General features: G+C 37.2%; 1 non-coding gene across 1 annotated transcript; it reads left to right on the top strand.

The window, feature by feature from the left end:
- The first annotated feature begins 18,692 nt into the window (after positions 1-18,692).
- Positions 18,693-18,799, top strand: LOC126010587 (U6 spliceosomal RNA). The gene has a single exon (XR_007496608.1). It is a non-coding gene; the product is annotated as a U6 spliceosomal RNA (small nuclear RNA).
- Positions 18,800-23,343: the final 4,544 nt, after the last annotated feature.

A 23,343-nucleotide genomic window follows, 5' to 3' on the forward strand; every position in this document is an offset into this window, starting at 1 on the left:
TTGGGATACCAGTGATCTAACCTTGGTCAGCTGAGTGCAAGGCAAATGCTCTACCTTAGAGTACTATTGCTTCAAACCCTTATAAATAATTTTCTTGACCTCTCCTAAAATGAGTATGATTTTCTGGTTTTATTTATTTGTTTATTTAATTTTTATTTCTATTTGTTTTGGGTTTTGGGCCACATCTGGTGATGCTCCTGGCTTGAGGGACCATATGGGATGCTAGGGATCGAACTCAAGTCTGTCTTGAGTCAGCTGCATGCAAGGCAAATGCCATACCGCTGTGCTATTGCTCTGGTCCCAATTTCTTGGTTTTAAGATCTCTGTATTATCCCTTTTAAAACAACAGACTTGAGGCTGGAGTGGTGGTACAGTCATAGGATGTATGCCTTGTATGCATCTGACCTAGGACGACTGAGGTTTGATCCCCTAACATCCCATATGGTCCCCCAAACCAGGAGCTATTTCTGAGCACATAGCCAGGAGTAACCCCTGAGTGTCACCGGGTGTGGTCCAAAAACCAAAACTAAAATAAAAACAACAGACTTGAGGTATATTACACATGCTATAGTGTAAAATAAAAAATCCACAGGTTGTGATCTCACTCCACATGCCATGTTTCTAAGCCCTTAGGCAGACCGGGGTAGCAGGGAAGAAAAATTCACCCATCAGTCAGGAAAGGATATTCATGGCATTCACAACTTTTGCTTGTGCTCTCTCTGCCTCCCTAAAAACCAGAATAGCCTTTCTTTATTATCCAGAACAAAATCCACCAGGATGGAGTAGGGCAAAGTGATCCAGGTAGGCTTTTACATATCAAAGGAAGAGGTTTAGGAAAGGAGAAAGTTGGGGGAATACCTTTGTTTGGAGTTGGTAGCTGGGTTTCATTTTACACTATAGCATCTATTCAATTAAACAGATATATGTATTTAGTTTTGTATGTGCATGTATCTCTCTCTTTATATATACATATATATTGTTTAATTATACATGCATATATACACACACACCTATATATATGGTATATATGGTATATATATATATATATATATATATATATATGTGTGTGTGTGTGTGTGTGTGTGTGTGTGTGTGTGTGTGTGTGTGTAAGAGTTTGGGGAGAGGGTATGTACACAGAGTGTGTGGTAATGTTTACATGTCTGTGGCCAATGTAAATCTGACTTTCCTTTCCAGGACTAGCTGTATTCCTCTCATCTCTCACACTATTGGACCTCATAGTTGAATATCGTCCTAGATAAGTTTCTATTCCTGAAGATGCCCAGGTTTAGTCACTAGCCCTGCATCAGTAATTAGCCCTGAGCATTGAACCTAAAATAGTCCATGATCATCAGTAAGAATGGTCACAAAATCTCACTTTTTTAAAAAACTATTTTCAATTTTTAAATCATTCATTTTCTTTCTTTCCTGAAAATAATTCACTTTGACTCATTTGTCCTCAGATAACCCATTTCCCACTCTGATAGAGTGTAAACTCCTTGATCACTCTTGTGATCTGTTAAATGTTTTGTTATCTGCTTTGTTTTATTGTCACATCCTGAAATGCTCAGAGATTATTCTTTGATTCATGCTCAGGGATCACTCTGTGGTGTTCAGGGGGCCCTAGTTAGTGCCAGGTAGTAAACCCAAGTTGGCCTTGTGCAAGACAAGTGCCTTCACTACTCTCCTATCTTTTTGAACCTGCTGAAGTTTTTTTTACTTCTAGTTCATTGTCATTCTCTCCCTATTTTAATATTTATATGGTATTCTTGTATCTTGATTATGCAGTTCTTGAACTCATTTCCTTCAGTAACATTATTCTACCACAACTTTATAACCCATTCTCTTAACCACATTCTTCCAGATTATACATTATGTTAGAATATGAACTTTTCCTGACTTGTCCTTAATTTCAAACTCTGGCATTTTATCCTCTTCTCAGATAAATTTCTCTTAGACCTTAATGTCATCATTCTTTGAACTCTGAGCTTATTCCCATCTTTATCCTAATTTATTTTACTTTGCATCCATCTTTTCATCTTTTTCCTCACCCTCTTCCTAATTGTATTTCTCCCTTTTCAACTAAAATTCAGACATTGTAACCAATATTTCATACTTACTCTCATTTCTCTTGCGCTGTCTTGATTCTGTGTACTGGCTTATCTGCACCTCATTCCTGATTAAATTACAATTGCTGCCTTTTTCCCCTAGTACCTGTACTGATATATTATTCCATTTTGCTTGTTCCTAGTAGACAAAATATGTTATCCCTAATCTTAGGCCAACTTTTCTACTCATGTAGATGCCAGGTTCTCTGATTATACTGAAGGACATTGTGCAGAAATTTCTCATATGATTAATTTTTAATTATTTTCATCATCAGTATGCAAATAGTTATTTCTCTAATAAAAAGCTTAATCATATCACAGAAATTTTTCCTCAAAGCGGTCAATAGCCTCATATTGCTGAATTTAGTGGTCAACTTTCAGTATTTATGCTTGTCTAGTCAGAAGCACTAGACACAGATCACTTCTTTCCTCTTAAAATTGTTATTTTACTTGGCTTCCAGAATCTATATATTTCTGGTCCACTCCATATCACTAGACAACTTTTTATGTCTCCTGAGATGAAGAAGAATCTGCTTCATCTCAAAATCCAGAGGTTTACCTCTTTGTTTCTCTCTTTGTCCCCTGCATTCACTTTCTTGAGGGTTTCATATAGCTTCTTTCTTTATGGGGGTATCACATCCAGAGGTGGTCAGGGCTTATTCCTGGCTCTGTGCTTAGGGATCACTTCTGGCAGGATTGGGGAACTACTTGGAGTGCTTGGGATTGAAAGTGGTGGACTACATACAAGACAGATGCCTACCCACATTACTATAACTCCAGTTCCTACTCATGTAGTTTCATGACTCTCAGTATTGTCAATACACTGATAGGCATTTACATTTACATCTGCAGCTGTTCCTGCCTGTGAAGTAGAGATTTATATGTCCAGTTGCTTTCTGGGTATCTCATCTTGAATATTTAATAGATATCTTCACTGAAACATTCCTAAAAGTGTGCTGTTGATTTGTGTCTTAGATCTGCTGTACTTCTGTTTTATTTTCATCTTAGATATTTCATCCTTCCTATCCTCAGGACATTGGAATTATCTTCTTTTATTTTTTGTTCTTTTTTTTTTTTTTTTTTACGAAAGGGGAGGGGTGATAGTTACCCAGCAGTGCTCAGGGTTTTTCTGGTTCTGCTTTCAAGGATCATTCCTGGCAGTGCTCCAGGGACCATATTGGATATTGGGGATCCAACCTGGGTCAGATACATGAAAGGTAAAAATGCTTTACCCACTGTACTCTCTCTGACCCCTATTGGAATCATTTTTAGTATCACTTTTTCTGCTCATATCCAACATGTCAGCAAATATTGTTGGCTTATCCTTCACAGTGTTTAGAGACTTTTTTGAGATTACTTCAAATTTTTCAAATTTATTATTTCTTAGATTTCAGTGGTGCTGAATCTGATGTAGAAGAAAAATTAATGCAGCCATCAGGAGAGATGAAGTCATGAAATTTCCCTATACATGGATGTACATGGAATCTATTATGTTAAGTGAAATAAGTCAGAAGGAGAGAATAGACACAGAATAGTCTCACTCATCTATGGGTTTAAGAAAAATTAAAGACATTACTGTAATAAGGCCCAGAGACAATAGATTTAGGGGCTGGAAGGGCTGGAAGGACCGGCTCACAATTTGAAGCTCACCACAAAGAGTGGTGAACTCTGTTAGGGAAGTGACTGCACTGACAACTAACATGACAATGTTAAAGAATGTGAGAAGTAGAATGCCTGTGCGAATACAGGCAGGGGTGGGGGAGGAGTAGGGACATTGGTGATGGGACTGTTGCACTGGTGATGGGGGGTGTTCTGTTTATAACTGAAACCCAACTACAAACATGCTTGTAATCATGGTGCTTAAATAAAGATTTATAAAAAGAAAAAAGAAAAATTAAGATCTTTATAGTGAATTAGGACACCCCTGGCCCATTTGTGAACTCCTTTGCTATGTCACTTCTCTAGTTTTCTTTAGTCTTTTTTCTTTTATTTCTATATCTAAAATCTAGATACTCTGGATATCTCAATGACACAGATTATTATTCTTGAATTTCATCTCTTTGAAATATTATTTCTTTCACTTGTTTCCTCACACCCTTTGTATCTTTGCTCAAATATCACCTTTCTAAATGAGGTCTTCTTTGAACTCTAAGATAATGTCAACCTTGGATCCTTCATGGAAGTCTTTTAGTTGCCCCCAAGAGAGAAAAAAAATATCAAAGTCTCTCTCTCTTTGAGAACTAAAAGACTGACTTTCTGATTCTATTGGATAGAAAGTATTTATGGTAAAAAAAGATATTATACTGACTGAGTGAGCATAGATTCCAAATCCAGAAGGAAGGTTTCCTTGGCAACTGACTAACACATGGGAGTGGGATCCTGTTCAAATGATCAACTCAAACCCTCCTTTCAGCTTAAGATATGCTCCCACATGTCTGGGCTTTCCATAAAAATTGTCATACTTCTGAAATTTGTAAAGTAAAGCTTCTTCATGGATGGTGGGGGAAGGAGAAATATTCAATTTTACAGAACACTCTGAAATTCTTGCATAAAAGGTGCTAAACATGCAAACTGTTAGATTTTATTTTTAAATTATGCAAGCTATATATTTCTCCATTAAATGTTCACTTGCCAGTTATCCTCTTTCTGACTAAAAAAATAATAAAATCAAATGGTATATTCTCTAGTACTAAGCTAAATTTTAAAGATAAGAAATAGTACAATTTTTCTTGTTCATTGAAATGCTTCCAATTATTTAAAGAATAATATTAAAATTTATAGCATTTATATTTATTTTGAACTTAAGTACTATCAATTATATACTTATTATGTCTGAGACAGAGTGGTCCTCTCCCCCCTCAACTTGCCCTGCCAGTTGCTTGACTTTTCCAAAACCTAAGTTCCTCTCCACCTTTTTATATCAAATGAGTATTATTTCAGTAAAATAGAACAATTCTTCACTGATTGAAAAATTAGTCTCCTATTTTATTACTTATACCACCATTTTTCCATTAAAAAACTCATGAACCCAGTTGTTGCTGTTTGAATCTATACTGTTGCTTTTAAATATATTTTCCTGTTCTATTAGTTAGATACTGAGCATGAATATATATTATTATAATCATTCAACACCAGAATGTAATTAGAGCATTAATAAGTCTGAGCTTTTCTCTAAGACAAATTTGACTTCTTGTCCATTATCCTTCACTTCTATATAGAAGGTCTTGAGCAAGTTATTTAATAGCTTAAACCTTGATTTCCTCTGCTATTAAATAGAAATAATAACACCTGCCTTACAATGTTGCTAAAAGATTAATTCATGCAACTTAAGACTCTGGAAACATTTACAAACAGTTAGTCTTATTGCTTATTGTAGAAGAAAACATACATTAAAGGCATCTGTGGTATATCTTAGTAAGTGGATGTCAGAAATAACCTGTTACAGAACTGGGGTGATGGTTGGAAGATTTGAACATGGATTTTCTCTAGATGATGTGAGAAAGCAAAGGCAATTCTATGGTTGCTTATCTTAATAAATAGTGTCTAAATATTTTCTAAATGGAGTACAGCATGAATACTGAACTCCAAATGGTAAATAATTTGCAATGCATTTGGGTGAGAGAAAGGGGTTTATTTATAATTTATTATACATAATATAGTCACTATTTCTATCTATCTATCTATCTATCTATCTATCTATCTATCTATCTATCTATCTATCTATCTATCTATCTATCTATCTATCTATCTATAACCCAGAGCCTGACATATGCAAGGAAAATGCTCTGTTATTAAGCTGTATCCTTGGTCTGGCTATTGGTATTTTCAGAGTTGCACAATAGCCAGTCATTTGTCTTTATTTGGACAAAGTTATGAAGTAGTTCTGCTTTGTCTCATTTTATCATGGTAGCAGAGCTACCTTGTCCAATGTTGGTATATCATGAGATGATCTGTATCCAATAGGCAACAATCAAACCTCCTGAATGTATCTCACTAGTTTCTATTTTTCTAGAGGGGCTGGTCCTGCACTAACTTCTGATATTGGAGACTGCTTTTTCAATCTTTGAAAAGACAAAACCAAACCAAACCAGATCTTTGCTTTTGAAGCATTTAATTCTCCAAGGACTCAATAAGGTGTGGCCATTTTCATTGTAGAAGTCCAAATTATATATTCAGCCTTCTCATTTATAGGATAAATAATTCTGTTTTCTTCACCTGAGCTTCAAGGTATTGGAAGGTAATAAAAATAATTGAATCTTCTTTAAACTTTGTGCCAACATCCTGTGAAACTCTTCAGAGAGATAATCTTATAAAAACTTAACCACAATCTGATGAGAGAGAGGTATTACTTTTCATATGACACAGGTGAGGACACTGATGTTCAGAGAGGTGATGAGGCATGTCTGCTTTTACAGATGCAAGAAGAATTGAAGAATACTTCTGCTCAGGAAAAATCTTTCTTTTCATTAAAATATATATATGTTTTTTTGGGCCACACCTGGTGACTCTCAGGGGTTACTCCTGGTTATGCACTCAGAAATTGCTCCTCGCTTGGGAGACCATATGGGACACTGGGGGATCAAACCACAGTCCGTCCTAGACTAGTGCAGACAAGGCAGATGCCTTACCGCTCTGTGCTACTGCTCCGGCCCCTTCACTAAAAATATTTTTATTGTTATTTTTTTGGCACCTTGGTGGTATTTAGGGCTTTTCCTGGTTCTGTGCTCAGAGATCACTCTTCATGGTACTCAAGGGATCATAGCAGGTGTCAGGGACCAAACTTGGGTTAGCTATGTGCAAGACAAGTTTCTTATCTGCTGTACTAACTCTCCAGACACGGGAAAGTTGTTGTTGTTGTTGTTGTTTTTAGAACCCAGATTTCTAACAGTTCTCTCTGTTTATACTGCTTTCTACTTCCTGACTCAACTGTGGCTGTGCAAATCCAGAGTTTCCCCAGTACCATTTACATTTCTTAGTCCTCATCTGAATTACAATCAACATTGTATTTCTTGTATTTTACAACAATCTTTTTTTTAGTGCCTATTTGCTGATAACAGCGAAGTATACAACTTTAATTCAAGACAGCTGAATTTTGCTTTTAGCACAATTAGTTGAAAGAGAAATCTGGTATATATTTAAATTAAAAAAATTTTAACCTTCTCTTTGGACTGGAGGAGAATGGTAATCCTAGATTGTGAATTCAAAACACATTATGGTCCCTGTGTCACTTTTCGATTTTTGAGTTCACAATGCTCAATCATAATAGCTTTTGGAATTTTAACAAAATGACAACACAAGAAAACACGAGGCTGAAACTGGCATTTGCTTTAACTTATTATAATGTTGCTGTCTCAACATTTTGTTGATGAGAATTTGAATCTCTGGCATTCACAATTAACATGCATTATATCTGCCTCAGAGTTTTCATGGAAATAGAGATCTCTGCTGTAATTAGAGTAAGAAGAAAAGCATTAAAATATTTTGAGGCTGGGGGTAGAAGAAATACAACAGAGGGTAGGGAGCTTGCCTAGTATGTGGTTCATCCAGGTTCAATCCCTGACATTTCATATGGTTCCCTGAAAACTTCAGGAATAATTTCTGATTGAAGAGCCAAGAATCAGCCTTGGGCATCACCTAGTTTATATGTACCAATACCACCCTCTCAAAAAATTCTTTTTGGAGGATCCATTCTGTGCTAGGAAGTACCTTAGATACATTTATATTATCTCATTTATTCTTCATAACAAGTTGGAGGTAAGACTTGGGCAGTTAAGCCACCATCATCTTACCCTGAGTTAATAGCTTTCTAATTGTGCTCCTTTACTTTCACTTTTGCCCTCTTATGGTTGAGTGCAAAGCTTAAATTATCTTTTTAAAATTGTAATTCAAAACTCATTACTTTCCTATTTAAACACTCCCAATGGCTTCCCATTGTACTTGGAATAAAATCTAAATTCATTACCATGGTCTACAAGTCTACTATATTCATCTGCTCCCTGTTAACTGAACACTGTTTATGCTTGCCCAATCTGTTATAATAGCATTGGTTTTCTTTCATTTACTTTTTTCTTTTTCTTTTATAAAATTAATTTCTTTTATAAAAATTAAGATTCCAGGGCTGGAGAGATAGCACAGCAGTAAGGCATTTGCCTTGCACGCAGCCAATGCAGGACAGATGGTGGTTCGAATCCTGGCATCCCATGTGCTCCCCCGTGCCTGCCGGGAACAATTTCTGAGTGAGGAACCAGGAGAAACCCCTGAGTGCTGCCGGGTATGATCAAAAAGCTAAAAATAAAAAAAAGATTATGTGATTTATAACACAATATTTATTTTCTTTATTACAATTTTTAATTAAATTAATTAAATTTTTAATTAAAAATTGGTGCCACACCCAGTGATTCCCAGGGGTTATTCATGGAAGTGCTGGGGGACCATATAGAATGTCAGGGATTGAACCTGAGTCTGATCCATGTGTTGAGATGTGCTGCAGAGTGTGTTATGGATTTTCTTAGAATGAACTATGTGTTTGCTTTTGTACTTTGCTTGCTTGAGAAGTTTAGTTACTGGTTGCAATTCTAAGGTAAGAAGATTAAGCCTGAAGAGGAAGTTAATTCCTGGAACCAGACCCTAGGGGCAGAACATCAGGCGTGTCATGTCCCCTCCCCTAGCTGACCCTCATGGGTCATAGCCATAAGAGCATTCCAGCACAAGATATCTTAGAAGGTCACAAGGGGGAGGGAACAAAATGGCCAAACGAGATATAGCAGATGGCCGTTGAAGATTAGAAAGAGATGACACACAGGTAGACGCACCCAGGCCTAGTCTTATTAAGATTTGATTGGGTCCCACCTTGGGGTTCATTTTGAAATGATTGGATCCTGGCTTTATGTGAAAATGATTCCCCTAGACCCTGAGCCCTATAAAAACTTGTTAAGAAAAATGCTTGGGGTCTGAATCAAGAGTGGTGACAGTGAGAATCAGGCCTCAGTGCACTGGATTGAATAAAGCTTCACCTGCTTGTTGCATCATCCAGGACTCTCGGCTGCCTCAGTTGGGTAAGGACCACATGGGGACCCTAACACATGCAAGGCAAGCTTTTTACTACTGTACTATCTCTCTGGCCCCTGGATATTTATTTTAGGACTACAGGTTCAAACCTTTTCAATTATACCATACCATGAAAATATACAATTTTTAAATATACCATTTTCAAATATGTTACTTTCAAATATTCCACACCATAAAAATATACCATTTTCAATATTACCATACTACTAGGGATCTGCAATCTTTAAGACAAAGAGCCACTTAGACTAATTTCTGAAGGAAAAAACAACCTGGGAGCAGCAACCAAAGAGAAAAAACAACAACCTGGGAACCTCAAAGCCATTGAGACATTTAAAACAAGTATAGCACTAAAGCGGCAGGCAGACCATCTGACAGGTAGGCTGAGGGGAAACCCGACCCAGGCTCGAACAGGAACTCCACCATTACTGGCTGGGGAAGTCGGCATCAAGAGGTGCTCTACACCGTCTGACAGGTACGGGGAAAGGGAAAACATTGCTGTGGGTGGGCAAGGCTGAGGGATCCTACATCGTGTCTCTGATAAAGTGAGGGAGGAGACTTGAGGGAGGAGCCAAACTCTGCTGACTGCAGCCATCAGGGAATCAGGGAAGGGACCCAGCCTCATCCCACAGGTGACAAAGGAGGGCTGAGATCCGAAGGCAAAACACTCCAAGCCAAAACACCAAATGCAAAGAAATATGGGTAAACTAAGGAAGACACTAGAAACCGGTGATATAGGGAGTAATCCTATCAAGTTTCCAAGCCCACCAAAGTGCACAACCAATAAACGAGGACCTAAAGGTAGCAACAAAAGCCATGGCAATAGAAATCAAGGAATCACTAGCCAGTGACTTCAAGAAATTCATAGATGAACAAATCAACTAACTCAAAGAAGAAACTTTTCAGATATGAGATAATCCATACAAACGGAATTAAAGGAAATAGAAATAAAAATCGTTTTAACAAGCCATAATAGCAGAATCACACAGTGAGAGAATTGCCTAAAAGAACTTGAAGAAAAACTACAAACCAAACATGTCAAAGAAGCCAATAAAAAATAAGAGTTTAGTAAAGCATTGGAAGAAAATATTAGGTGAACAAAGAAAAAAGAAATAATCTACAGATTTTAGGAATACTAGAGGGGGAAGAAAGAGGGAAAGGGGAAGGACAAGTGGTCAGGGAAATAATAGCAGAAAACTTTCCCACTTTCTGGAAAGAGGCTCTGGTGCAAATCCAAGAAGGGAAGAGTTCCTAATAAAATAAACCCTAATAAACAAACACCAAGACATATAGTAATCCAAATGGCAATAAAACAAACAAATGAACAAAGAGAAAAATGAATGCTTAAAGCAATAAGGGAAAAAAAAACCCTCAAGTACAAAGGAAGGGACATAAGAATCAAACCAGATATCCCATTTGAAACAATCCAAGCAAGAGAAAGTGGAATGTCATATTTAAATGACTGAATAAAAAAAACTTCCAACCCAGAGTTCACTACCTGGCAAAACTCTCATTCATCTGGAAGGGAGAACTAAAAACATTCTCAGACAAAAAAGGACTCACATTATTTGTGCAAACAAAACCGTTCCTAAATGACCTACTAAGAGATGAATTACACAATCCAAACACCCAATTGTAACAACAACCACCCTACACAATACAATTGCACAACAGTTCTCTCTGTTAATAATCTTCTTAAATGTCTATGGACCAAACTCTCCCATTAAAAGACAGATAATAGAGGCTGGAGAGATAGCATGGAGGTAAGGCATTTGCCTTGTATGCAGAAGGCTGGTGGTTCAAATCCCAGCATCCCATATAGTCCCATGAGCCTGGCAGGAGAGATTTTTGAGCATAGAGCCAGGAGTAACCCCTGAGCACTGCCAGGTGTGAGACAAAAACCAAAACCAAAACAAAACAAAACAAAAGACACATAATAGAGAGTTGAATCAGAAAACAAAAACCAGATTTCTGTTGCCTGCAAGAAACACACGTACAAGTATAGGATAGACACAGGCTTAGAATAAAAGGATGGAAATCAATTATTCAAGTCAATGGAAAACAAAAAAAAGTGGGACAGCCATTCGTATATTAGACCAAATTGCATTCAACCTCAAGAAAGTCAACAGAGACAAAGAGGGTCACTATTTACTGATCAGGGGAACACTAGATCAAAAAGTACTAACTCTGGTCAACATTTATGCACCAAATGCAATGACTGCAAATATGTAAGCCATTTGCTCACTAATTTGGAGAAACAGATGAAAGAAAATGGGATAGTAGTAGGAGATTTCAATACTCCACTATCATCATGGGACAGATACACCAGACAAAAAACTAGCAAAGAAATAAGAGCTCTAAATGAGAAATTTGAAGAACTAGGACTAATGGACTTATATAGAGCTCTCCACCCCCAAAAAGCAGAATACATATTCCTCTCAAGTACACATGGAACCTTTTCCAGAATAGACCATGCCTTAGGATATAAATTTAACTTGCACATAGTCATAAAGATAAGGATTATTAGAAGCACCCTATCTGATCACTATTCAACAGAAATCAAGATTGACCATAAAAAGAAACTATGGAGAAAACCCAACACCTGGAGATGAAACAACAGGCTGTTAACAACAGCTGGATCAGAGAAACTCAAGGAGAAAATAAAAAGATTCCTTGAGACAAACCATAATGAAAAGACAAATCTGTGGGACTCAGAAAAAGCAGTAATTAGCAGGGAACTCATATCAATACAAGCCTATGTCAGGAAAGAGGAAAATGACAAAATCAAGTTTAAAGGGACACCATAAAGAGCTGGAAAAATAGCAGCAAAGAAACCCAAACACAACCAGAAGACAAGAAATAACAAAAACCAGAACAGAAATAAACAAGATAGAAACTAAAGAAACAATACAAAAAAAATCAACAAGATCAGGAGTTGGTTTTTTGAACGAATAAACAAGGCAGACAAACCACTGGCAAGACTCATCAAAAAAAGAAAGGAAAACAGCCAAATAAATAGGATCACAAATGAAAGGTGAGAGACTACAACAGAACCCCAAGGAATCCAAGACATCATGAAGACATACTATGAACAACTATACTTAGTTAGCTTAGAGAACCCAGAAGAAGAAACAGACAGATTTCTGGAAAAAAATATCTTCTGAGACTGGATAAAAAGGATGTAAAGCCTAAACACCAATCACACCTGAAAAAATTGAATCAGTAATTAAGAAACTCCTCAACCAGAGATAGCATGGAGGTAAGGCGTTTGCCTTTCATGCAGAAGGTCATTGGTTTGAATCCCAGCATCCCCTATTGTCCCCCAAGCCTGCCAGGAGCAACTTCTGAGCATAGAGCCCAGAGTAACCCCTGAGTGCTGCCAGGTGTGACACCCACCCACCCCCCAAAAATAAGAGAAGTCCCTAAGGAAAAAAGTCCATGTCCAGATGGTTTTAAAGGTGAATTCTATCAAACATTTTGAGAAAACCTACTACCATTGATCCACAGGCTCTTCCAAAATATTGAAAAGACAGGAATCTTTCCTAACTCCTTTTTATGAGGCTAATATCACACTCATTCCCAAAGACGGCAAAGACATCACCAAGAAAGAAAACTACAGACCAATTTCACTAATGAACATAGATGCAAAAATTCTCAACAAAATCTTAGCAAACCAAATCCAACAATACATCAAAAGTGACCATGACCAAGTAGGTTTCATTCCAGGGATGCAAGGATGGTTCAGCATATGCAAATTAATTAATATCATACACCAAATCAACAACAAGGAAGAAAAAAACCACATGATTATATCAATGCAGAGAAGGCATTTGACATAATCTAACACCCATTCATAATAAAAACACTCAGCAAAATAGGACTAGAAGGGACCTTCCTCAAGATAGATACAGCTATCGATAAAAAGCTCACAGCCAAAATTATCCTTAATGGCAAAAACCTGAAAGCATTTCCACTAAGGTCAGGAACTAGGCAAAGCTGTCCACTCTCCACTCTTATTCAATATAGTCTTAAAAATCCTAGCAATAGCAATCAGAGCAAACAGAGAAGGGAATCAAAGGAAATCAAAGGTAAAGAGGAAGTGAAGCTATCTCTTTTTGCAGATGATATAATGATATACATTGAAAACCCTAGAGTCCACAGTAAAACTCCTAGAAATAATTAACCAATACAGCAAAGTGGCAGGCTACAAAGTCAATACAAATACATTACACAAAAGACAGTAGCATCCCTTTATACAAATAACGAAGTAGAGGAGAAAGACAAGGAGACAATTCCATTTAAATTAGAATCCAAAAGTATCAAGTACCTAGGAGTCAATCTTACAAGAGAGGTGAAGGATCTATACCATGAAAACTTCAAGACACTTGAGAAAGAAATTGAAGAGGACCTAAGGAAATGGAAGAACATCTCATGCTCATGGATAGAATCAACATAGTCAAAATGATGATCTTACCTAAACTTTTATATAGATTCAATGCAATTCCTATCCAAATTCAGACTTCATTCTTTAAAGACTTAGACAAATCAATTATAAAATCATATTGATCCACAAAAATCCCAGATTAGCCAAACACATATTGAAAAACCAAAAGCTGGTTGGCATCCCTTTAGCATCCTGATGCTTTACTATAAAGCCATAGTGATCAAAACAGCATGGTACTGGAACAAAGACAGAGACTCAGACCAGTGGGTTAGAACAGAATATCCAGAGATAAACCCCCAAATATACAGTCAACTAATATTTGACAAAAGAGCCAAGAACTTGAAATGGAACAAAGACAGTCTCTTCAACAAATGGTATTGGAACAACTGGATAACCACCTGTAAGAAACTAAAGATTGATCCATACCTCACACCCTACACAAAAATCAACTCAAAATAGATTAAAGACCTTGAAATCAGACCCAAATCTATAAAGTTTATTGAGGAAAAATAGGCAGGACACTCCAAGACCTATATATCAAAAAAGTCTTTAAGGATAGAATGCCAATGGCAAGAAATTTATCATCAAACCTAAATAAATGGGACTGCATCAAACTAAAGTTTCTGCGTGGCAAAAGAAACCCTAGTTAATACTATAAGACAGTTAACGGAATGGGAAAAAATTTTGCACTTAACACGTCAGATAAAGGGCTAATATATAGGAAATACATAGACTCAGAAAGATAAACTCCAAAAAATCTAATAAAGCCATAGAAAAATGGGGAGAAGAAATGAACAGACACTTCTCTGAGGAAGACCGAAAGGTGGCCAACAGATATATGAAAACATGCTCACCATCACTCATCACTAGGGAAACCCAAATCAAGACAACAATGAGGTACCATGTTATACCAGTGAGGATGGCACACATCAAAAATAAGGGGAACAATCTCTGTTGGTGGGGATGTGGTAAGAAAGGAACTCTCATCCACTGTTGGTGGAAATGCTGCCTGGTCCAACCCCTATGGTAAACAGTGTGAAGAGTGCTCAGTAAACTCAGAATTGAGCTGACATGTGACCCAGCAATTGCTCTCCTGGGTATTTATCCCCAAGTCGGAAGGACATTCATCCCAAAATACATGTGCACTCCACTATTTAAAGCAGCACTCAGTACAATAGCCAAGATTTGGAACCAGTCTTGATGCCCAGCAACAGATGAGTGGATCATGAAGATGTGGTATGTATACACAATAGAATACTACATAAAAGTTAGAAATGATACAAAAACGGATTTTGCAGCAACATAGATGAATTTAGAAAATATCATGTTAAATGAAGCCAGAAGAAAAAAATGATAAATACAGAATGATAGCACTCCTGAGATATTTAGAATATACGGCATATATATAATACTCCAAGTACAAATACAAAGGTCTAATAGGATAGAAACTTCAAGCACCTTAGTTGACAGCATTTAGCGGGGAGAAATGCTCAAATCAAGTGGAATAGGAAAAACACATAGCCTCAACTATCCATCATACCATAAAGAAACTAGCAACAACGCAAACAACAGTTTAGAGAGTGAACAGGTATGTAATCAGCCTTAAACTACAATGGCCTATAATAATGTTCTAGGGAACTTATACACAGATGAAGAATATGATTAGAAGCCAAAGACTCCAGCTTCAGTGATTCCTATCAATATATTTTAATGCATTAATCTTACTAGGTATAAAATAACCTTTCAGCTTCTTGGTCTACAGGAACTCTTGGATACAAAGGGTGGACTCCCTATTTACACCTTGGTGCTCAGTCATACTAGATACTATATTCAGTTTGCATTATGATAATGCCTTGATAAAACACTCCAATATAAACTTTTCCTTTAATTTATGTCCTCTGTTAGGACTTGAAGCATACGATCATTCAGACCACTGAAACAGTTAACTGCGAACCACAAACTTATGTTACAGGACCTAATCATCGAACACGTTTTGACAAATTAACATTTCCTCTCTCTCTTTTCCTTCTTTCTTTCACCCATTCTTTTTCCTCTTCTTCATCATCATCATCATCATCATCATCATCATCATCAATTCAATGTATGTGAAATAAAACTCATGCTTTTAGTTTCTCTTTAGGAAAGGAAATTTGATACATAAGATGCAACGTACAATACTACATAGGGTAGTTCCTATGTAGGTTGACCACACTACCACATTGCTTAGTAATTGAGACACAAAAACTATGTGTATCCTATAATGCAAAAACTATGTGTATCCTATAATGCTCCAGCCATTTTCTAACCCTGAAACCTTCATTTAGCAAGGCCCAATGCCATCACTGATGAAATGACTAGAAACTAGGAAAACCTCCCAACCCCAACGCACCAGCCTAATCTCTTTTATTTGACTTACTTGTCTTTCTTAATTTATTTTTTACCATATTTACTTACTTTTCTTTTCTTCTCTCTCTTATCTTCTGTTCTCTTATCCTCTCTTTCTTAAGCTATACCTAAGCTAATTATTTATCTTAATTTAATCAGTCATTAAGAGTTCAGACCCATCCTATTAGGGTCAGACCTCTAACAACAACTTAGGAATAGATCACTAATGTGTGTGATATCATTTTATGTGGGCATGAGTACATAGACAGAGGACTCCTCTCTGAGTGCCAATCCTAAATTGTAAACAATCAATGCCTATAGTGCTATAGCCCCTCCTATGTATTATGTACCCCCCTTCAGAAATCCTACTATCCCCTCACACCACAAACCCAACCCAATATTCCTCCTTATTAACATTTTTACCCTCAGTTCTTAACTCATTAGGTATCAAGACCTACCTCCTGCCCCAATAGGCCATCACTCAGCTCCCAAGCAAAAGGACTCCCTTTCAGCCCTACATCTTGTCCCCCAGAAAGAAACTATAGCCATCACTCCTGCTGACTCATGCTCTGTGGCCCTCCTTATCACCCCTCTCCCATATGTGGACTGTTGCTTGATACTGGAAATCAGTTCCAGAGGACCCCCAGTGCAAGAACTCTACCCGAGCCCTTCTGCCACAAATCATTTCTCAAACTCAACTAGACCAGGGTGTGCTATGAAAATGTGTCCTTGTACCATCCCCCCAACAAAATATCTCAAAAGGTAATGGGGAAGTCTATATTTCCTTTGTATGTTTAATACCTCTATAATACTCCCTCTTAACCTGTTTATCCCCAAATGTAAGGTAGTCTCCTATTTCACTTTTTCCCCTTAATTACTTTTTTAAATTCATTTTTATTTATTTCTTCCATATATATTATAGTCTTGTTTTTGTTTTTGTTTTCTTCTCTTCCTTCACTGCACTTGTTTTGGTTCTGCTTGGTACAAAAATCTATGGTACAAGTAAAAGTCTTGCCTGGGATAGAATCTCAGGTCAAAACCAGGGCACAGAGATGATGGAGCCTGACACTCTCAGCCCCAAATCACCAGCAATATAATACAGCACCACTTCTTTCTGCAAAGGCATACTAAGTAAGGGGAAATTTTATGTATAGAAACAAATTCTTATCTACTAGGGATAAGAACTCATACATTTTACAATACAAGCCGCCTCCCACCTTGAACATGTGTCATGTGGACCCAACTTATACTCCATGTGATTAGACTGTGACTGTCCAACCCTGGTCTCTAGATCTTAGACACAGAACTGACACAGTTCTCTGCAACAGCTCCAGGAACCAAAGTCCCTCTGGGACTTTGCTCTGGCACCAACATGCACCAGTTTTGATATGACATCCTGACAATGAGGAAATGCAACAACTTGATCAAATAACAGATTGTCTTATCTCATCACCTAATGATAAGATGAAGTTAGAAGACACGTCATTCTTTAATCTGTGCAAAAACCAGGATTGCTGGCTACAGAAGACTGAATATGACAACCATAACTCAGCAGAACTTATCCTGGGACCAATAAGAAAGATCCTAGCCTAGGCTTTGCCCTATACTCTGTACACTATGATCTCCAATTCCAGAGGTCTGACTGAGACAAATGCAACTGAGCAGAAATTCTGGAAACATAATAAAAGACTCTATCCTAGGCTTTGTCCTAGCATTAGTGAAAACAACAAGACCACCAATTACAGAAGCCTGATTAAAACAACAGTGTTGGAACAGAACTTCTAGAACCATAGAAAAAGACTCCATCCTAGGTTCCATCCTATGACCTGTGCAAATACCAAGATCTCTCTTACACAGGCCTGACTTTATCATCCACAACTGAGCAACAAGTTTCCAGACACCAATAAAAAGACCTAAGGGAGAGTAAAAGAGCATGTACAGAGCCTGTAGTTATTCCCATGACAGGTATGCTTCAAGGGTGGACAAACCCTGTATCTTTTAGGCCAAGGAAATTCCCTTTCTAATCTCCCCAATATTTACTGTGCCTATGCAAAAGAGGGTAAAAAAAAGCACAAATAGTTTTCTTTTTTCCTTTTTATTTCAGGCTCGTGATTATTGCTTGGTTATTACCTGTATTGTGGTGGTGCCTTTTTAAAATTTTTTTCTTTTCTTTTTTTTTTTCATTTTAATTTTGTTGGCTTTTTGTGATGTTTTTCTTCCTTTTCCCCTCTCTTCTCTTAAATTGATAATTATAACCCTCTAGATGAACCCCTCCCAGATTTTTTGTTTGTTTTTTGCTTTTTTTTCCTTCCTTTCAAACAGAACCAAATAAATTATATCATCTTGTTCTGTCTCATAAATTGAGGGAGAAAATGGATGGTACCAAGACCAAACAGTTGTATGAACATTGAGTAGAAATAACAACAACAAAAAAATAACACCAAGTCCAAAGCCAACAACAGAATCTATACCCATTCTACAGCAAGCTAGACACAGAGGGAATCAATTGTACTAGCATCCCGTGGGCAAAAGAGAGGGATATGGGATGCATGCTGGGAACAGGGTTGGAGGGAGGACAACACTCATGGTGGGAATGTCCTGGGATCAATGTCGCTATGTACCTAAAATATTACTGTGAAAAATTTGTAATCCACTTTTATCACAATAAAGATTATTAAGAAAAAACAAATATAGTGCTCACTTTGTCAGCACATATACTAAAATTGGAATGATACAGAGAAGATTAGCATGGCCCCTGCACAAGGATGACATACAAATTCGTGAAGCATTCCATATTGGAAAAAATACCCCAAAAAACAAATATAGCACTGCATACATTGTTTCTTATGTTAATGCTATATACAGGCTGTCGATCTGAAGAAAAAAAGAACTTTTTCACTTAGCAATGTAAAATATATTTGTGCAAATTAATAGCCAATTAAAATTTTAAGTGATAATACTCCCCCCTCCCTGCTATCAGCCCTGATGTCAGAGTCAGAAAAGCTTCAAAAGAGCCACATGTGGGGTTGCCAACCCCTCCCCCCAACTTCCTTTTTTTCTACCCTCTTCTTTTGGTATGTAAAAACCCACTGGATAGATTTGTGTATCTGAATCAACCTTTCCCTCTCCTGGTATTGGGAGTTGTTTTGAATAAACAAAGCAGTTCTGGCTTTGGGCTAGAGAGAGCACATGAGAGAAAAAGAGAGCACATGGCAGAGAAAGAGCATGAAGTAAAAGCAGACTGAATCCAATAAATCTGATCCTAGCTCCTTGGTGTATTATTTCTCAACCACTACCCTGCTTTCATCAGACCAGTCCGCCTAAGGAGTTAGAAACACCATGCCTGGGGTGGTGTCACCAGCCTGTGGATTTTTATTTTTATTTTACAACCATACATATCTAGCCCACTGAAGTAACAACATACTCCCACCACAATCTATACACTCCCTTTTCCACTGTTAAAGGGTCTGTGTAAGCCCAGAGCCTGGGGAGAGCCCAGGGTCCAGGAAAGCCCAGGGTCTGGGAGCGTCCACCATCTCAGAAAGGAACCACGAACCTTCAGAGAATGCAAACAGCAAAGCAAAGTTTATTTATCCAGAGCCCTGGGGCCTACCACCTCCTCTCCTGTTACAGCAGGTTCAGTTTGTAGTAGAACCCTGAACCTTGGAATCCCCAGATTTTATGGGAATTCATATAATAATGAGGTTACAAATCTAAACATTTTATTGGTTCACACAACTTATAATTAAAAAACATCCAATAGTTCAAGCAGAAAAATGTGCAATTCCTTAACTATTCCAAACCCTCTTTGACATCAGCTACCCTAACCCTCATCCTGATGATATGCAAAGATATGAATTGGACCCTTAAAGTGGTCTCTGGGTGGGTCTTGATCTGTATGCTTTAGGTTATTAATTAAATAGTTACTCCTTCAGGGTAAACACATATATTCATCCCTTTCAAGGACCATACCTCACTAGGCCATTTTGGTCCCTCCCTCTTGTGACCTTCCAAGATATCTTGTGCTGGAATGCTCTTTATGGTTATCTTGAGGGTTAGTGCTAGGGGAAGAGATGTTACTGCCTCTAAAGTCAACTGCCTCTTTGGGCTAGTTTTTTTCCTTATTATTACAGCGTATAACTAAATTTCTAAAAGCAAGTGAAAACAGAAGTCAAAGCATGGTTAACTCTATTTAAATCACACCTATTACCTAATAAAACAATGAAATTACTATTACTTAATAAAGCTATAAAGCTACTTAAAAACACACTGTAACATAACTTGGTAACTTCAGTTCTTTTTCAGAATCCTAAATTGATTTTGATTTTGGTTTGTTGGATTTATTCCTTCTCTAGTTTTCTTTATATCCCACATGTGAGTGAAATCATCTTTTAGTTGTCATTCTCATTCTAATTTATTTTGTTCAAGCTCCTCTAGTTTCATCTATGTTGTAAAATTGTCAAGATTTTATATTTTAAAACATTACATTATGCACATCTTTCTTATAACTTACTATTGTCTTTTTCTTTCTTTCTTTCATACTTCAAATTTGCCCTTATCTCAGGATCTTTGTAGTAACTTTTTTCCCTCTAACCTGAAATTTTGTATACTGACTCATTCTTTGGACAAAACAATTTTTTTGACCATTTGGGTTTTTACATAAGTTTAGTTTTTATGAAAACAGGAAATTTTCTGATTATTGAACTTACAGTGGTTCCTAATTTTCAATCATATTCCAGTACAATATAATTAAAAAATTGCACACACCACTATCTGAAGTTGTGTTTTTCATTTATTTCTCTGTGTGTGGTTGTGTGCATGTGTGTATGATCACATCTGGCAGTGTTCAAGACTTACTCTTGGCTATTTTCTTAGAGACCACTCCTGGCAGGGCCAGGAGACCATATGGGGTATGGGGTGGAAACCCAAGTCTGTCCAAGTCTGTCACATGCAAGGCAACCCATTTTACTATCTCTCTAGCCCCAAGAGTTGTTAATTTAATCTTTAATCTTTAATCTTTAAGTACCCTGAGGTAGGTACAGTGAGTTCTGCTTTATAGAGAAAGGGTTGAAACAGAGCATAATCATGCTCAAGCTTATTCACTACATGATAGTTCCTGGAATGGAACTCAGTTCTAATTTTATTGTTCTTCCCTATAGACAATGAAATAGGAAATAATTTATGCTAGGAACTCATGTAATGCAGAGAATATTCTTATTGATAAAAAGGGATATAAAATTCCACTTTTGATATGAACAAAGATTGTAGCAGTAGAGTTTGCTTTGCATGCGGCTACCTAGGACGAACCCGAGTTCTATCCCTGGCATTCCATATGATTCCCTGAACTTTCCCTGAGCAATTTTGAGTTAGAGCCAGGAGTAATTCCTGAGCGCCACTGGGTGTGGTCACCGGTTGTTGCTTACCCTACAAATCAATGTTGAAGAATTTCTTCTTCAAAGGGACTTGTTGAGTCTAGAGTTTAGAGTGGTGGAACAGGGATTGATGTGTTTACCCTGCATGGTGGATACTAAAGAAGTCTCTTGTAAAGATTTTTCTAATATGTTGAAGAGTTGATTAGTGTGCTGAAAGTTACAAGTTGGTCATCAGTATCAACAGCAAGTGCTGCAGAAAGTAGTGGCTTTTCATGTCTCTGCAATGACCAAGAACAGTTCAAACCACAATCACTGCTTTTGTTCTTTTGATTCCCTCTCATAAATCAACCACTAATTAATTAATAAATTATTAGGTAGTGGGCAGTTTATTTTTATTATGTAGCTCCTATAATTAAAAAGGGATTTCTACAACTATACAGAAGAACAAATACTAATATGGAAATAGAATGCCACTGAAATGCAAAAAAATTTTCAAAAAACATCATCATCTCTGAGAGCCTTTTCCTGCTCAATCTACTGAAAATACTCTTTCTCCAATTTACAGGATTTCCCATCTCTCTTTTTAAATTTATCTTTTATGTCTCTTTCTTGTATTCAGTGCTTGCTAACTTGCTACATTTTTATTTTTTTTCATTTTTTACTTGTTGACTGTAACCCACAGTAGATGTAGATTCTTGAATATTTTGCTCTCACCTTCTATCTTTGGCACTTAAAGTGCCTAACACAGAACATCTCAATAAATCGTTGTGTAAACAATGAATAAGTGAATCCATTTAGGGCACAGCCACAACATGCTCATTTGCAATCTCTTCTCTCCCATCATGTTCCAACTAAGGCACATATGATGGCACAGTCAGACACAAAGCAAAGTTGGAGGTACAAAATCCAGTTTTTTCTTCTGTTTCTGCCCGGTATGGCTGTGTGACCTCTATGGGAAATTTGGTCCTTCGTCCTCAGTTTCCACAAATGGGAGATGAAGATGATTAGCCATTAGTAGTTATGGGAATAAAGTTATTTAGAATCCTTGCCAAAAAGTATGTGCTTAATTAATAGAAGCTGGATCTGAAGCAACTCGTATAAGAGTTATAAAGGTTCTCTCCTTTAACAAACATTGATTTTAGCCTTAGGATAAAAGCTAAAGGCAGTGAGACATTTTTATTCTCCTGAGGGGGCCCTAAAACATTTTAGCAATTTCCCTTCTGGCAAATGCCAGAATAAAAACCGGCTGGTTGGCTCATGCTTCTGCCCCTTTCACTTGAGCCCACTTTAGCCTGGAGAGTTATGGGGAATGCAGGACAGATGCTTGGCGGTTGCAGGTGCTCTGTAAGGGCTACTCCAACCTGCAGGGGCCAGTTCTTGTAACTTGTATCAGAGGACTTAGATAATGCCCACAATTGAGTTAGTGGTAAATGGCTTGTGAGCAATCATTTCTTAGTGAGTGCAGTTAAATGCTATGCTTAATAGATGATTTTCATGCTTCCTGTACAAGCAATGCTAGAATTAAAAATGGAAACCCAAAAGAAATGAATTAGAATGCTGATAATGTTCAGGGTACTGAAATATAATAGCTCATAATTCCACATTTCCAAATGAATCTTTATATTCCTTTGTACAATGCCAGTGGTTAGTTATGAAGTATGAGAAATGACTAAGAGTACTTTAGTGAAAAACTTAGTGAACCAAAAATAGACAATGATGCAGAGAAGAATAAGGTTGAGGTGAAGTTGAATATTGTATATTTGCTGACTCAGTGCATGTTACACTAATTCAAATCCTAAAGAGGTGATCAAATAAACAAAAGAGATTTTCTAACTACTATAAGACTGGATAAGTAGAATAAATTAGATTTCCTTCGACTCTTGAGGAATATCTTTGTTTCCCTTTTTGTGGGGGAAGGAGGAGAGTGGTTTGAACAGCAGCTGGCTATGTTCAGGGCCGACTACTGATTCTA

Source organism: Suncus etruscus, chromosome 5 (assembly GCF_024139225.1).
Source record: "Suncus etruscus isolate mSunEtr1 chromosome 5, mSunEtr1.pri.cur, whole genome shotgun sequence".
NCBI lineage: Eukaryota > Metazoa > Chordata > Mammalia > Eulipotyphla > Soricidae > Suncus > Suncus etruscus.